Source organism: Heliangelus exortis, chromosome 1, assembly GCF_036169615.1.
Source record: "Heliangelus exortis chromosome 1, bHelExo1.hap1, whole genome shotgun sequence".
NCBI lineage: Eukaryota > Metazoa > Chordata > Aves > Apodiformes > Trochilidae > Heliangelus > Heliangelus exortis.
The window spans coordinates 178,660,170-178,676,171 of record NC_092422.1 but is presented as its reverse complement, the minus strand read 5'-3'; the positions used below and the strand labels follow the sequence as shown (position 1 = coordinate 178,676,171).

The following is a 16,002-nucleotide window of genomic DNA, read 5'->3' as shown; positions in this document are numbered from 1 at the left end:
CAGAATATACAAGAACATTTTTTTAATTCCTTCCTTTTTTGGAAGGTATCAGTTTAAAAATTATTTGAAGTGTGTAAGCCAATAGTCATGTCAAATCAAACACTATTAAACTGTTGAACAGGAAGGAATGCATATTTTTTCAGAAATGTTTGTGCCTCCCCAACTTGAGTATACTAAGCATAATTTCCTGATATCAATGCATTTTTTTATAAGAGGGAGGGAAAAAGGAAGAGGTGGGTACAGTTCCCTGGTAAGGAAATGTGAAATGACTGTGTTGCTTAAAGTTCCAACAATGGAAAGGTTTGGATAGTTTGAGGCTTTACTGCAAATAAAGGATGGGGGTGGGGGAAAAATCTCTGTGCTAATCTCTTGATGAGATAACATTACGTGTCCCCTGACTGTAAGGCCTTGGCCCACCAGCATGGATGGTGTGGCTGTTATGTAAGTTGTTACTTGGGTTATGAAACTGAGATCTGATTGCAATTTTCTCATAGGGGAAGGAGCTTCACTGAGTCTGTTAAAATTTTCAGAGAAAGAACCTGCTTATGGTCCTCCTGTTTCTTATTACATTTCCCATGTAAACTTGCCAAATTATCTGCAGAAGGGAGAGGTCCCTTGTTGCTAAATCCCCACGTGGAGCACGGAGAAAGAGAAAGAGAAGGTGTTCAAAGTTTTGGACCAAGTAATGTCTGATATGTAGTGAGGTTTGGATAAAGGTGTAGTTGGTTTTGATGGTTTTTTTGTTGTTAATAACACAAGAAACTGAGATTTCTTTTCTAAGGTACTGGTTTGAACCTACATGCTGTGTTATCTCTCTTGCCCTCACATGACTGTCGGATCTCAGACATTAAACCTGGAGAAATGCAATACTCATCCCTGTTCTCTACTACTGCTCTTTCTCACAGTCTGGCCAGCATAATGTTTTGGAGTGATTATGTCCAAAGTGAAGTATGTTATGTACCATTTTTTTGTTTCAGTGAATGAGATGGGCACACAGTGCACATGGGCTGTGAGTGGTGTTGTGAAATACACTCTTGTTCCTATGGAAGTGAGCTGGATAATGAATTCAGAGCCTGCCTGTGCAGAGAAAGAGTCCCCAGTCCAGAGAGAATGCAAAAATAGGCACCAAGGAAGGTTAAAATAATTGTATGGTGCTCCCAGCTGAAGGTACTGACTGAAGTATTGGCAATACACAGCAGACAAGAAATTTGTTCCAACAGTATGCAGGACAGCCTCCACCCTCTCTAAATGTTTTTTTTTTCATTATATGATTTAAATATTTTTGGTTTCAGTAGGAAGTTATGCATTATTAAAGTGGCAGCTCTGAGGCAATTTATCCTGATGCAAAAAGCACTTTAAATTGATTTTGAAATATCTGCATCAGAGTAGAAAAAAAGATCGGTGGGAGCACAAAGTGGCTTATAAAATATTTACGTAAGTAATTGTATATTTCATATGTTGATAGAGTTATATTTTGGGATCCCCAAAGAACTAATGAGCATTAGTTATTTTTGACAACGACTTTAATTAAGCATGTCTTCAGTTCATAAATGTAGTGAGTAACAAGTTGCTCATTGCTAAAAAATTTTCATATCACCATTAAAACAAAATATTGCATTAGAAAAAGAAAAGAAATTAATGTGCTGTATAGTCATTTTATGATTTATAGTGTAAGAGTATTTAAACTTGAATTGCACTCTGGTGACGGTATTGCAAACCTTGCATTACTGATAAATGGTGTTGTAGTCATTGTCACTGAGGAAGAATTTCTGTTATTTAGTTCTGTCATACTATATGCATTTTTCCCAGCTATTTGTATTAGGAACAGCTTTTGTGTGCCACATAAATGAACCTGTCTCTAATCTGCAACAGATTTACTGCTTTTGCCTGCAGGGCCATCATCTGTGTTCTTAGTAGAACTAGTGGACATACCAGCTTTGACATACTGTACAGGAAGTTTTTTTCACAAAAATCAGGCTTGCCAAACCCAAGGTCATCAGTCAAACAGAGTTGACTGAGAAAAAGCTGAGTAGTTCTTAGGTCTGGATGACTATTTAGCATCAGATTACAAGCTTCTCTTATTTAATAAAAACATAAAGGATAGCCTCAAGCCCAGAAAGCCATTGTGCACATGCCTGTCTTTAAGCATGTGTGAAGTCCTGTTGATTTGAATATGAGTACTTCCTGCAACAGAAGTAAATAGAAAGTTTGGGAAAAATATGTGTAAGATCAAATGTCTTCTTCTTTGTTCATGAGTTCCCTGTGAAATCTGTGTACAGTAGTTGAGTTTTTTTCTGCTACCTTGAGATCATACTGAGTCACTGTTCCTATCACAGAAAAACGTATTTAATTGAAATTGGAGTCCTGATTTAAAGCCTAGAGCTGCTTGTAACAGTTATCATTTTGGTGCACAGAAATTTTGCTGTATGGACTCCTGACATCGATTTGTATATGAGCACTGTGAACTCATACCAGGAGTCTTGGGTTTTGAGCATAACAGTTCAGATATTGGGTTTTGGATATTTGGAAAACTTAAGTTGTAGTTACTAAAAAAACATGTGTCAGAAAAAAGATGCATAGGAAGAAGAAAAATTAGAAGAAGTTAAGGCAAAAAAGTATTTATGCAAAAATAAATTTCATGTTTATTAAAAAGGATACACAACAAATTTTTATGCCTGTTATTCCTTGCTCTGCTTTTGATGGCATAAAATTACAACAGAGAACAAAAATAGGAAATGAGAGAGACACAGTGATCCATGTATCTTAAGATTTTGTGTAACTATTGTAAATACATAACAAAAAAAACTTCCTCTGTAGGGTAATTATGGATTGTAATCAAAGATTTTACAGGGTGCTTCACATCTACCAAAAAAAAGTACAAAAAGAACTTGCATCAAGGTCTGAGACCTAGAAAGAATCTGTTTTCACTTAGGAACAAAGGAAAGTGACATTCATATTAGTAAAGGATTAAAACTGAGTGCTGCAAGGATTTATTAATTATTTTGCTTACTTTTCCTGTGATTACTTAATGTTACAGTGTAAGGGAGATTTGGTTTTATCATGATGCCATAAAGGTAATTTTATAGTCATTCTTATTTTAGGTGCATTATTATGGCAGTGTATGCGGTAAAATAACTGAATGTCAGGAAACTGCCTTCCAGTGCCTGAAGGGAGCATATAAGAAAGATGGGGAGGCACTTTTTACAAGGACTTGTAGTGATAGGGCAAGGGATAATGGCTTTAAACTGGAAGATGATAAATTTGGATTAGATATTAGGAAAAAATTCTTCACTATGGGGGTTGGTGAGACACTGGACAGGGTTGCCCAGAGAAGTTGTGAACACCCCTTCCCTGCAATCATTCAAGGCCAGGCTGAACAAGACTTTGAGCAACATGGTCTAGTGCCTGTAGAGAGAACCACAAGTCCTCAGGTGTCGCTGATAATGAACTGGGAGCTTAGGCCCAGCTGTGCCCAATAATTAGGGCCTGCCCCAGCCAGAAATGGGCGGAGCTGAAGGGCAAAATAAAAGGCATGCTCCCAGAAGCAGAATCAGTCAGAAGAGAAGAGAGACAAGAGATGAAGATGCCTGAGGAGAGGGACGGCAAGAGAGCTCCGGAGAAGAGCCGTGTCCCCCAGAGAAAGGCTCGCCGCAACAAGTGCCCGTGCACAGGGGTTGGAAATAGATGGTCTTTGAGGTCCCTACCAACACAAACCATTCTATAACTCTATGATTCTATGAACTGTACTCTTAAAAAAGTCTTTTTCTGGTATATGTACACTGTTTCTAGTTTTCTAGTATAATGAGGCTCTGTACTATCTTCAAGAGATCTTTTTTTTTTTTAAAGTACAATCCATATTTGAATCATAGATTCATAGAATGTTAAATTGGAAGAGACCTCAAGGATCATCTGGTTCAACCCTTCTAATATTATTTATGTTGTATGTCTCAACACCTCATCGAGCTGAGGCATAAAGTGGGAGACTTTCCAAAGTGGGGGAATCTATGACTTCTCCTGGGAGACCATTCCGATGTCTGACTGTCTGTGGTATTTGTCTCAATGTGATCATGATCTCATGTCCAAAGCTGTTCATTCCAACAGCTTGCATGTCTGTGTAGGCAGCTGCAGATGTATGCTTTGCCTGTGAAAGAAAAGGAAGCTGAGATAAAATTTGTGCTCTGTAGAATTTGGTTGTGTATCTTTAGAAAAAAATGAGTATTTTTTATTCAATATCTGAAGCACTAAGTGGCTTGAAGTTTTTCTTTCCTCTCTAGAAAAGAATTTGATACCTGGCTTCCTCCCAAAATTAAGAGCATTATAATGTGGGAACTCAACCTGCTAAACTTGAGAGGGAGTGGGTAATTGTTGTTGTAGGTGTTCACATACCAAAGCATTTATATTTATTCCTGTTTGTTTCCAGCAACCCTTACCTCAGCAAGCCTGCCAAGTCTCTCTATTTAGCCCACATCTCCATTGTTTACAGACTAATTGTAGAATTCAGAAGTGAGCATCACCCTGCACATAGAGCCCTACAGTGGTGTTGTCTCCTTCAAGTGGAGTAGGGATTGTTGGTTTTGCCTGGCATAGTTTCCTGAAGAAATCCCAGTTGTTTGACTTCATATGGTATCCTTCTAGAGCAGTGAAGCAAGTGTATCACACAAAGGCCAGGCAGTTAAACTGCTGTCAAGTGCCAGTGTGTGAAGAAGTAGTGGTTGGAAAAATTATTCTCTCTTAAGGTCACTAGCACTTAAAGAGTACCAAGGAGTCCCATGACATTGAAAAGTAAGTTATTTTCATATGATTCTACTGATAAATAGACTTAACAGCTAAATGAAACAGATCTTATAATAGCTTTTTTTACCAGTTTTAAACGGTACACAATTGCCATTTGGGGATTTTTTATAAAGCTCCAAGTGATATTTTTCAGGGCATTTTTCATAAAATCTCAAACTCCATGTTTAAACTGTGTGTTTGCAGCCTGCACCTGGAAAACAGAATTCAGCCTGTAGTTTTAGCATTTCAGTACTTTTTACAGGATTTCTTTATATTCTTCAAATGTCCTATATGCCTGAAATCTTCTTGCAGTATGCAAGTGCAAATGGAACCTCAGAAACGAGTACAAAACATGACACAAACATACTCTGCAGACACCTTACACAACCAAATGGCAGACCGGTTTTACTCCACACAATTCCACAGAAGACAGAGGAATCTACACTCATGAACTTACTTGCATGATGATGGACCAGATTTCAGTGTAACTGGCTTATTCAAATCATGTTAGCAGGAAACAGACTGAAAAATGCAAAGAATGTAGACAGTTGCAGCCTTATCGAAAATCTCTTATACATAGGTAGTCTGTCCTCTTTCTGAAAGCCTGTAAATCCTGGGAATTACAAGAGCTAGAAGTGACATTAAAAATAGGGCCCCAAAGTTAGAAAGTATAAATACCTTTGGACCCTCTTAAGGCTTCCAGTACACGAAGGCCACATGGACCTTAACATGATCTTTATATAGTTTATTTAATATATTTTATATATCTTTTATATCTTTAATACAAATCAGTACCTGAATTCTAGAATATCCAACGTCTCTTCTGGCAGCTGTGGATATGAAGGGAAGGGTCCTTGTCTTTCAGTTGTTCTGTGGAGTTTGAAGCACTGCATTTTGACTGTAAATTTTTTAATGGGACTTCCATGATATTACAAGCTTTCTGTGTGACCACTGACCTTTGAAGACTCTCTGCTGGGTTTAATATTAGACATAATTTTCCATAAAGTATTATTTACTATGAAAACAACATTTAGAATACTGTATCTAGCAGATGTCTACTAATTTTAAAAGTTTACCAGCCATCTATACAATTGTGCCAGTGAAATGGTCAGGTTGAGGTAAGATTAGAAGTAATTCTAGTAGAAAATGAGAACGTTAACAGTTCAGCCATCCTGAACTTTCAACATGGCAACAAAGTGTTAGAACCTCCTTACTCTTCAATTGAAGCCACAGAGTCTTCTGTCATATCTGAATATAGAAAGAGAAGTTCAGGCATCCAAATTCAGTGAGATCAGATATGGACATCAGAGAGATATTTTTTCTTTTATTTGTGGCATGTTAGCTCTGGTGAGAGCTGGGGAGCCATGGGGAGTTTGTCTTCATGGGATGTGAAATCCAAGGTGTGGTGGGGAGAACCATGTGTGGGAGGACTTAGACGTGGTGGAAGTTGGAGACTGAAAAAAGACAAGATGATTGTGAAAATAGTTCAGAGGCTTTTTTTTTGCCATGTGAGGAAATTCTACTGGCTTGGAGTGGATTACTTATCAGAATGAGTACATATTTTGGAAAAAGACATCTGACAAAGTACCTGAGCTACCTTTGATCTTGAAAACTACATCTGTCTGTTTTTTGATTTCTCTGTCTATTGTTTGCAGCTCCCACCGGTTTTGTCAGGTCTGCTGGTAACATGTAAGCTCCTAAGGGCCTGGAATATGTTTTCCTGTGTGCTTCCCAAAGGCCATCCTAAGCAGTACTCATAAATAATACATTTGTGTAGTCTGCATACTGTCTTCTGACCCAATATAACTTCTCTTTATTTCAGAATAACTAAAGATATAGGCACATATGTGCTAAATTCTCTCCTCTAGGAAATATGAGAAGCCCCCTTTCATGTACAGGTGACTCATAGACACTTCAGCTGTCAGTAAATAGTCAAAATTCTGGCTGGAGCACTAACCAGCCATGCCAGAATTCCAGCCCTTGTGCCTCTGCTTTGAAATTAGGCCTTTTCAGCAACAGGCAGTTGCTCCTTTTTGAAAGTATGAACAAAACTTTGTCAACAAGGAACAGAAACTAAACAAACAGTTGTAAAAATGAGACTGAAAACCAAGTGTGGAATATGAATCAGATTAGTTAGATTAGCCAAGAGTGACGCAGAACCTCACAAATTAAAGTAAAAGAAGGAAAATGATAATAAAAAATCCTGCTGAAATATTTACAGGTATTATTCCAAAAATTGTGTGTAATTGCAAACAATATATAGAACTGTATTTCATTTTTCAATCTGTGTTAAAATGCAAATTAAAAAAAAGCCTGGTCTACCAAAATACTTATATTACATAAATTAGAGATGAAGTAGAGATTGTGTTCTAGCTTCATTTAACTAAGAATCATTTGATCCTTTTCTTGAGTCATTTGCAATGATTTAGCTTCGGGTGGTGACTCCAGATTCATTCTAGCACCCTGAACAAAACTGGAAGCTTTAAATGATTAACTTAAATCAGGTGATTTGTCTAGTGTACAAATAAGACTTTAGAAACCCATGGGTGTGGGAAAACTGGCATCCATGAGTTGGGAAGGTGCAGATTTTTCAACATGATTCTAAATGTTGGGTTATGGAGAGGGAAGAACACCCAGAAGGCAGATTGCTTTAGCTTCATTGTCTTATAATATTTTTGCTGCAACATACTATTGGCCACCAGATTTGTGGCCACCAGGAACTATTTTACATGTCTGAAAAACTGTAGAAGAAGAAGTGAAGTATACTGGGCAGGACCTTTAGTTTCTGTTTCTCCCTATGACCAAGAAATTTACGTTTCTGTCCACCTGTAGTGCAAACCAGGATACCCCCATAAAGCAACCAGTTTTGACCATTAAAAAACCTCTTCTGTGTTCTGTAAATTTTAATGTAGATTGTAAAACAAGATGAGGTATGCTTTTCCTTATGCACAGATGAGAAAACATATCTGGACCCTCTGTATTAATGTACTCCACATGGCTGTGAGGAATATCAAAAGTGCATGTTTGATCCTTTCACAATCTAAGTATATTATATTGAAATTTATTCAATAGAGAATCAAACCCCAGTGTGTGTCACGGTTTAACACTGGCCCGGCAATTAAACCGAGTAACAGACGCTCTCTATTAATCTCTCTCTCCTCCCTGATAAGAAAGGAGAGAGAATAAGGGAGAGAGACTTATGGGTTGGAAACTAAACTACACAACTTTAATGAAACAGTAATGATAAATAGGAAAAAAATTACTAAATATACACAAATATACAAGAAAATGGATACCACATCCCTCCCCGCTTACCCCCAGTAGCTCTCACATCACCACCAAGGCTGCAGGGCAGCCCTGGGAAAGTCCGGGCTGGACTCCTGGAGTCTGCAGCAGTTGGGAACTGGAGGCAGGAACACACAGATATGGGCTGGCATGGATCAGGACCACGGGCAGGTGAACGGACGGGATCCTTCCAGGATGCCTGGTGAAGAAAGGGAAGCAGGAAGGGCAGGCAGCCGGAAGCTGGAAGCAGGAAATCGATGGCTTGGCCCTCGTGATCCCTCAAATTTATGCTGAGGATGACGTATATGGGATGGAATACTCTGTTTGGTCAATTCTGGCATCTATCTTGTCCGTTCCTCCCCAAAGGAGGGATGCAGGTGGGACCTCTTTATGTTTTCCTCAGAGCTGAGCAGTGCCCTTGGCTCTGCACACCAGTCTCCAGCAGTAGCTATAAACATCAAGTGTTATCAGTCCTAGAAGCACACACTGTCTGAGAAACTTGCTGTTAAATTCAGCAAGTGCAACTACTTACAAGAGACTTAGCTAAAAGCAAAAGTACAAGACAGAAAATCACCTTTATCCTGGCCCAAACAAGGACAGTGTGTCAAGGTTAGTCCTTTAGAGACCCAGAAATTACAGTTGAAGAACTTCTGCTTGCACTGGCCTATGAACAGCCTCCTACAGGAAGTTCATTGGCTGGTGATGGACGGAATGAGGTTCTGCTCCCTAGGTGCCAGAAAGCATCTCTGTCTGAAGAGGCATCAGAATGATGGCCTTCAACTTAGCCGTGCACTCCACAATCCAGACTGGGATTCCTCCCATACAGAAGAAGTTCCATAAGGATTTTATACAATTTTAGAGGATTGTATAGACTAAAGAAGGTTAACTTAAGTTAATAGGTTAATTCTGTCCAAATGTACCATACATTTAAAATTAATTAAACTTCCCTGCCCCAGTAGGAAGTGTTCAGAAAATTAGGCAAGCTGACTCAGGCAGCTGTTATAACCACAAAAAGGTCAGTGAAGCTGTAAAGGAACAGCAATAGTACATTTGGTCCTTTAGGTTGTTCATTTACCCAAGTAAGCAAGATTAATGTAATTTAGAGACATAGTTTAGAAGCTGGTTTTGAATAACAAAAACCAATTGTTACTTGAAAAAAGTATTACAATTCTTTGTTACTCAGAAAACTTATAAGAAGGGAAGTTATCCTTGATTTTATGCTAGGCAGTGCAGGACGCAGTTCCAGATCTAGCTCTTAAAGAGCCATTCTGTCATAGTGAGTAATGTGTAGAATTCATTATCTTAGTTAGATGGAAGAAGCCATGTAAAAATGCACATAGTATTGTTAATTTTAAAGAAAAAGAGAATTATATTTAAATGAGAATGCCAATTACAAAGATGTTAAAAGTAGCAGCTAGAACATATCAGTGGTTCAGTGTTCATTCATTCTGACTGCAAAAAAAAAAAGTAAACCACCAAAATGTAAAGAAACAAACACAACAGTTGGTGGAGGTTGACTGTGAGCTAGTGACTAAAAAGAGAGACACTGTTTATAATTATAAATTCTGTCAGTATGAAAAAGTAATGAAAGAAGAAACACTGACAAATTAGATGTAAAATCTTAGGAGGTCAGGCTGAAAATATTTTGATGAGCAACTTGGCCAACTAAAGCTAACCAACTTACTTTTCAAGTATGTGAGAGGCTTGCTTATGAACAGAGGACAAATAAACTATAGTTTTCCAACTTAGTAAAAAGATGACTGAGACTATAAAATGAAAGAATGAATAGGAAACAAGAATTCACCACTTGCCCCTCAATATTGAGTGTATCCAATAATATCATCAAGCAAAAAAAATAGTAAAATGAAAATATTTTTTCATCAAATTCATAATGAAATTGTGAATTTTTCTCACCACAGCACATTGGGAAATATCAGGCAAATTTATGGTAACAGGTCCACTGGTGTCAACTGAAGATCACAGTCTGCAGGCACTCATCAGGTCAAGAAGCTCTTAAACCAATGTTGGCTCAAGTATAAAAGGAACAGACAACTTTTGTGTATTTGTACCATCTAATATATGTTTTTCTTGAGTATCCATTATTGCCTTATCCTAGAGATATAGGACTGTATATTAAACAGCCCTCTGGGTTAATCAGGTGCAACTGTTCTTGAGGTCTTATATTGAAAATATACAGCATGGAGTAAAACACAAATATCTTTCTTTCTGAATTACTCTGAATTTCATTCTATTTGTTAAACAGAAGAAGAACAAAACCCAAAAAGACAGTTGATATATATACAGATGAAAAGGAAAAAGTATACTGGAAACTGTTACTTCCACAGAATATATCCAAGTTACAAAGTTTAAATCATAAATGTTGTTTTCTAACTTCTCTAACATTTTGCATGTGGTGAGACATTGGTCTGCTAGTTGATAATTAACTCTTCTGAAAACAGACTAGAAAATTTGTTTTGCAAATTTAATTCCTAGGAAGGCTCTTAGATGCTGAAATATATGCAGAAGTTTTTATTAAAATCCTCTCATTTGTTTTTATGGGTATTATTCTTTATCCTTACATTAGTGTCATGTATTTTTAAATTTGTTTAGGACTGAGAATGTGTTTTGGCACTTCATGAACCAGAAATGTCAGTTTGCTGAAAGAAAATTAAAGCTGACATCACTGGGGGTAGTGGGAGGAAAGGTCTAAGTATGTAGTATTTGAATAAACCTCACCTAAATCTTAGAACACTGTGTTGCAATATTATTTCTCATTTTGCAAAGGCGTAAATTGAAGTACAAGTTTATGTTACAACAAATCATTCAGATAGTGAAATGATGGTTGTAATTCAGTGTATGCTAAGCATCCAAAGACTAGCTCTAAGTCCAATATACACTTTTTCCTAAGTAATTAGTAATTTTTTCCTAAGTAATTAGTAAAGTGTGTAAAGAAAGCACCACATTTCAAGAAATCCCAGCAAGCACCTGATTAGTATTTAGAAATATTATGTGTTTAAGTGGTACAATATTAATTACTAGTTGGGCCAGGAAATCTTTCTTCTCTGGATTGTCTCACTTCAAACTGGTCATCAGGGCCTGATGATAACTATGCTAAAAATAATCATGATAGGTAATTTTTCTGTGGTGTATCAGAGAGATCAAGATATCACAGGGCATAATAACAACAAAGTAGGAAGAATTCTTGTTTATCTACATTTTTTGAGATAACTAGAAAAAAATCTCTATGCATGTACCGTGTCAGTAAAAACATTCTTATGAGTAAGCATATTTTACACAAATCATGAGGACTTCCAGTGTGTGTGAAATCAGTGGTTCACATCATGCAGAGAGTGTATTTTAAACATTCATTCACTGCTTTTCAGAATGAAGAAGGTTTAACAAAATATCAAAAACCACAACAGGTGGTTTCTGGAAAAGGGACCCTCCCAGTAACCCAGGGTCTTGCTGCTTTTGCCCTAGTGACACAAACTATTGTCTCCATTAGCAGCCAGAGTAGTTCTGGGTCTATACGTGGTTCAGTCATGGGTCCATCCTCATAGAAATGACAGTGTAGATTGCTCAGAAAGAGAAGTTGGTTATCCACTGCAATGCTGCACTTTGATATGCAGTTACGCACTTCTGGAAAGCAGACTCTTCATGGATCTGCCTGGAAGAATCCTGTGCAAGACAGCACTGGGGAGAAGTTGGATCCAGGAGAAATAGTTGTTTTCAAGAATCACTTCTTCTAAATTCAAGAATGGTCTGTATCCACACAGGAAACCAAGTGAAAGTGGATAAACAAGGAGATCCTGACTAAAGTCGGTGACCTTCTGGTCAGCACCCACAGGGGAGATCCAAACAAAGGGCTTTGAGTCTGCCTTTAGAGTAGATGAGTAATCCTGCTGATGTTCAAATCAAAGTTAAGCATGCGTGAAATGTGCAGCCCAGGCAGTACTGGGCAGGTTGGCAAAGCAGTAATTTCCAGGCCTGAGGGGATGCCCTTCCCAGAGAAACGCTTGGGAACACTCAGCATCTATAATGGTGACTGTAAGGACTGATTCAGTCTCCCAAAGTGGGGACTTCATAGAATCATATTAACAACAGATGTGTGCATTTTAAGTGTTAACCAATTGATCCTCGTGCCATATCCGACAGGGTGTATTTATGTCATGCTTGTTATAGCATTATATTCGATACTATTTTCCATTAATTTTTAATCACTTAAAATTAAAAATACTTGAAGCACATTAATACCTCCACAACATGTACCGTTAACTTGACTCTTACTCTCTCATGTATTCAAATATGTCATCACTGAATAAGATATGAACTAGAAAAAAAATAAAAGAAAATAAAATTACAGATTTATCTAAGCTATGTTTTTTTCCTGCCATCTACTTTTGTACCCCAACTTCACAGAACTGCTTCAGCTTCTTATCTGAGATCCATGTAGTGAGAACGAAGCAGAAGATATTAGATCCAGAGGGCATTAAAAAGGAGTAGGGACAATTAACTTTGTTCTTCTCTGGAACAGGATCCACCTTTATAAATACACTTTTCTCAGCAAACACATGCTGATTTGCAGCACCTCATCTCTTCTCTCACTTCAAAGTATGTAAGCTGTCTTACAGAAAAAAGTATGTCTTCTAGCCTAAGACATTCAAATTCACTTCAGATCTTTAATAATTAAGATGTAGGCACAATAAATGGAACTGTTCGCTGGGCTGTGTAGGGTTTATAAAAACAAGCTCATCTTTTTGAGTGTTGAGATTTGTCTGGTTAATGTTCCAGTATATATGAGAGATGAGAAACAGACTGACACAATGATTTTTTCTTTTTTTTAACAGAAACTATGTGGTTATTGCATTCACTTTCGTATTACTAGTATAATTTGCTGAAGTGAAAATACATGAAATTAAAGCACTGGCTGAAAATTAGGCAGCCAAAGGAAATTTCTTTTCCTCAGCAGGTTGTGGATTTTAAATAATGAAGAGAAGTGTAGTGCAATCAAAATAAATAGTTGTTGGTTCTTTTTTTTAGTCATATCAAAAGTTATGGTTAAAGGGAGAGCAAGCAAGCATTTACAGAAATGTGTGCTATAAATATGAGAATGAATATGCTGCACCTCTTCTTCTATGATGGTTCCCAGGGTTTCTTAAGAAATTAGATTCAACCACTGTACTATGCTCATCTCTGCTGAAGAAGCTTCCTTCTATATGACATTTAGAAGGCAAACATTAAATTATGTGATTCGTAACCTCAGACAGGATTTGCTAAACTATATTTTTTCTCTAAATATTAGTAAATCCAAGGTCTAAATGGGCTTAAAGGTTTTGATACTTAAAGGTGAACTGAAATTTACTCTAGATGATTGGTTTTGATGCATGAATGGCTTACACACGTGGTATTTTTTCTTTTAAAATAAATTAGAACAGTTTTAGAGATAACTTGAAAGGTCACCTGCTAATTCTCCATACTGAACATCTTCCAATGATTTCGGAGTGCAGAACTGGCCCCAAGACTGACTGTGGGAGTCAGTGAACTTTATAATCAAAAGGATGACAAAAGATAGAGGCTTACCTGGAAAAAATGAGAAACTGACTACTCAGGTCAATGATTATCACTTTTCTACAAATTTGACTGCTTTGTTTGTGCATCATATAATTTTTTTTCTGTTCCTTTTTTTTTTTTTTTTTTTTTTTATATACATAGGAGTAGCATGAACAATAAGTCCTCTCACAAGTCTGACTTAAGTTAACACTGGTAGAAAGAGCCACTCAGCCATGACAGTGTACTCCAGATTTGATATCACCATACACCTAAAAAGATTTTCCTTTCTCTAAGACTCTGAATTCAAAGCTGTCAGCTTCTCTTTTTCTGGGGATGTTTTACTGATATTGCTTGGAAACAAGAAAATGAACAATGAAATGAAAAAATGAAATTTTTTTTTTTTCTTTCACTTCTGTTTTGAACTACCTCACAAGATTTGAATTCAGTCATTTACAGAAATGCATATAGAATTCTAGAAATCTTATGGTGACACACATTGATCCTGCAGCAAAAATACATGCGTAGTGCAGGCACATTTTGGCCATCTGTGAAGTGCTGGTGTATAGTGCAAACAGGGACAATTTGGGGCATTAAATGGGTTAAAAATATATTGGGGCTACTATACAGTTTTGAAAATACTAAAGATTTTCTAGAGGTCTTTTTAGGATTTGGTTGCTGAGTACCAAAAGGAAGGCAAGCAAAACTGTGAGCCATTTCTAAAAACCTGGGCTTTAGTCACAATACCATATCCCATCAAACATGCACTTCATTAGAAAGCCTTTTTGGACTTACCTTCTCACAGTATAATTTCAAAGATCCTCATCACATGTTTGCATCCCCTTTATGTCATATCACTTTCCCTCCAACTTCATGAATGAAGCTAAATAACTTCTATTTCCTAATAAAATAAGCCTTCTCTTGAGTCATCTGAGTAATTATGTAGGAACATATTGTGCTTTGAGGCTGATTCATAAAAAATAGATTTGTATGAATAATTAAAGAAAGAAAAGGTATTGGCAAGCTACACTGCTGAGGCCCAACCCTCTTTTTGAGTGAGTTCAGAGCTTTAGTTTCATGAGTGAGGAATTTGTTCAGGAGGCAGACCATGGACCAGGAGACATCACAAGCCCTTTGTTCCTGCAGGGCAGCTGAACCCTGTGTGGCATGAAGTTGCAGCCCTGAACTGTGAGTAGACCTAGAGGACCAAATACAGGGTTCAGGAGGGTAGATACATTACATCCCTTGTTCTCAAGATGTGCAAAATCAGGAGGCTAAAACTTATACACTTACCAGTCATATATATAGAGAGGATAAACAGAAACAGTCAACATTTCCTATAAAGGTAATCAGCAAAAATAATGCATTTTAAAAGCTCTGTCATTTTGCAAATGAACCTCAAGAATCATCTACATAATCTATTTCTTAAAGGACTTACAAGAGTAGAAATTGGAAGCACAATGTGATAGTGTAAAGCATCTCAAATGACCAAAGAAGTCTGTGGCTCTGCTCTGTGTCTCAGTTTGGAAGCTGTACCTCACCTGTATAGTCAGACAGTTCTCATGTCATGAAATATATTTTGTTCTACGATTAAAATCTTCAAGGTCTATATTATTTTCCCAGAATCATTCCTTTCTCTCAGTATCATTTCAGATGAGGTGGAGACTTCACCTGGAGTCCAGTGCTGGTTCCTGGAGCCTTCAACCCAGGAAGGATATGAAGCTCTTGGACTGAGTCCAGAGGAGGCACGAAGAAGATCCGAGGGCTGGAGCACCTCTCCTATGAAGACAGGCTGAGAGAGTTGGGGCTGCTCAGCCTGGAAGAGACAAGGCTACAAGGCCTACCAGTACTTGAAGGAGTCCTACAGAAAATCCGTCTTTTTATAAAGGTGAGCAGTGATAGAATAGGGGGTAAAGTTTTAAACTGGAAGAGTGTAGACACTCTTCAGGTTAGACAATAGGAAGAAATTCTTTCTTCTGGGGGTAGACACTAGAGACACTAGAATAGGTTGCCCATGGGATTTGTAGATGCTCTCTCCCTGGAAGTGTTCAAAGCCAGGCTGGACAGATCTTTGAGCAACCTGTCCTAGTGGGAGGTGTCCCTGCTCATGCAGGGGGCGCTGGAACTAGATGATCTTTAAGGTCCCTTCCAAATTCAAACCATTCTATGATTCTGTGATTCTAAGATTCATGGAAATGCCATTAGTTTTCCTGATTGTTAGGAAAAAGGGAGGGCAAACAATTTTTCCAAAGAGGCTGTAATTTAAAAATTGAAAATATGTTTAGAGAGATCAATTATTTCTTTTCAAAATTACTATATATTTGTGTAATTAATCTAATTTTGCTTATATTTCTTCTTAAAGCTATATTTCAAATTCTACTTTTGTGTGAGTTGATG

At 37.4% G+C, this 16,002-nt stretch overlaps 1 long non-coding RNA gene across 2 annotated transcripts in view; it reads left to right on the top strand.

The window, feature by feature from the left end:
• Positions 1–16,002, top strand: part of LOC139791508 (uncharacterized) — a 63,785-nt gene that overhangs the window by 22,903 nt on the left and 24,880 nt on the right. The window lies entirely within an intron of this gene.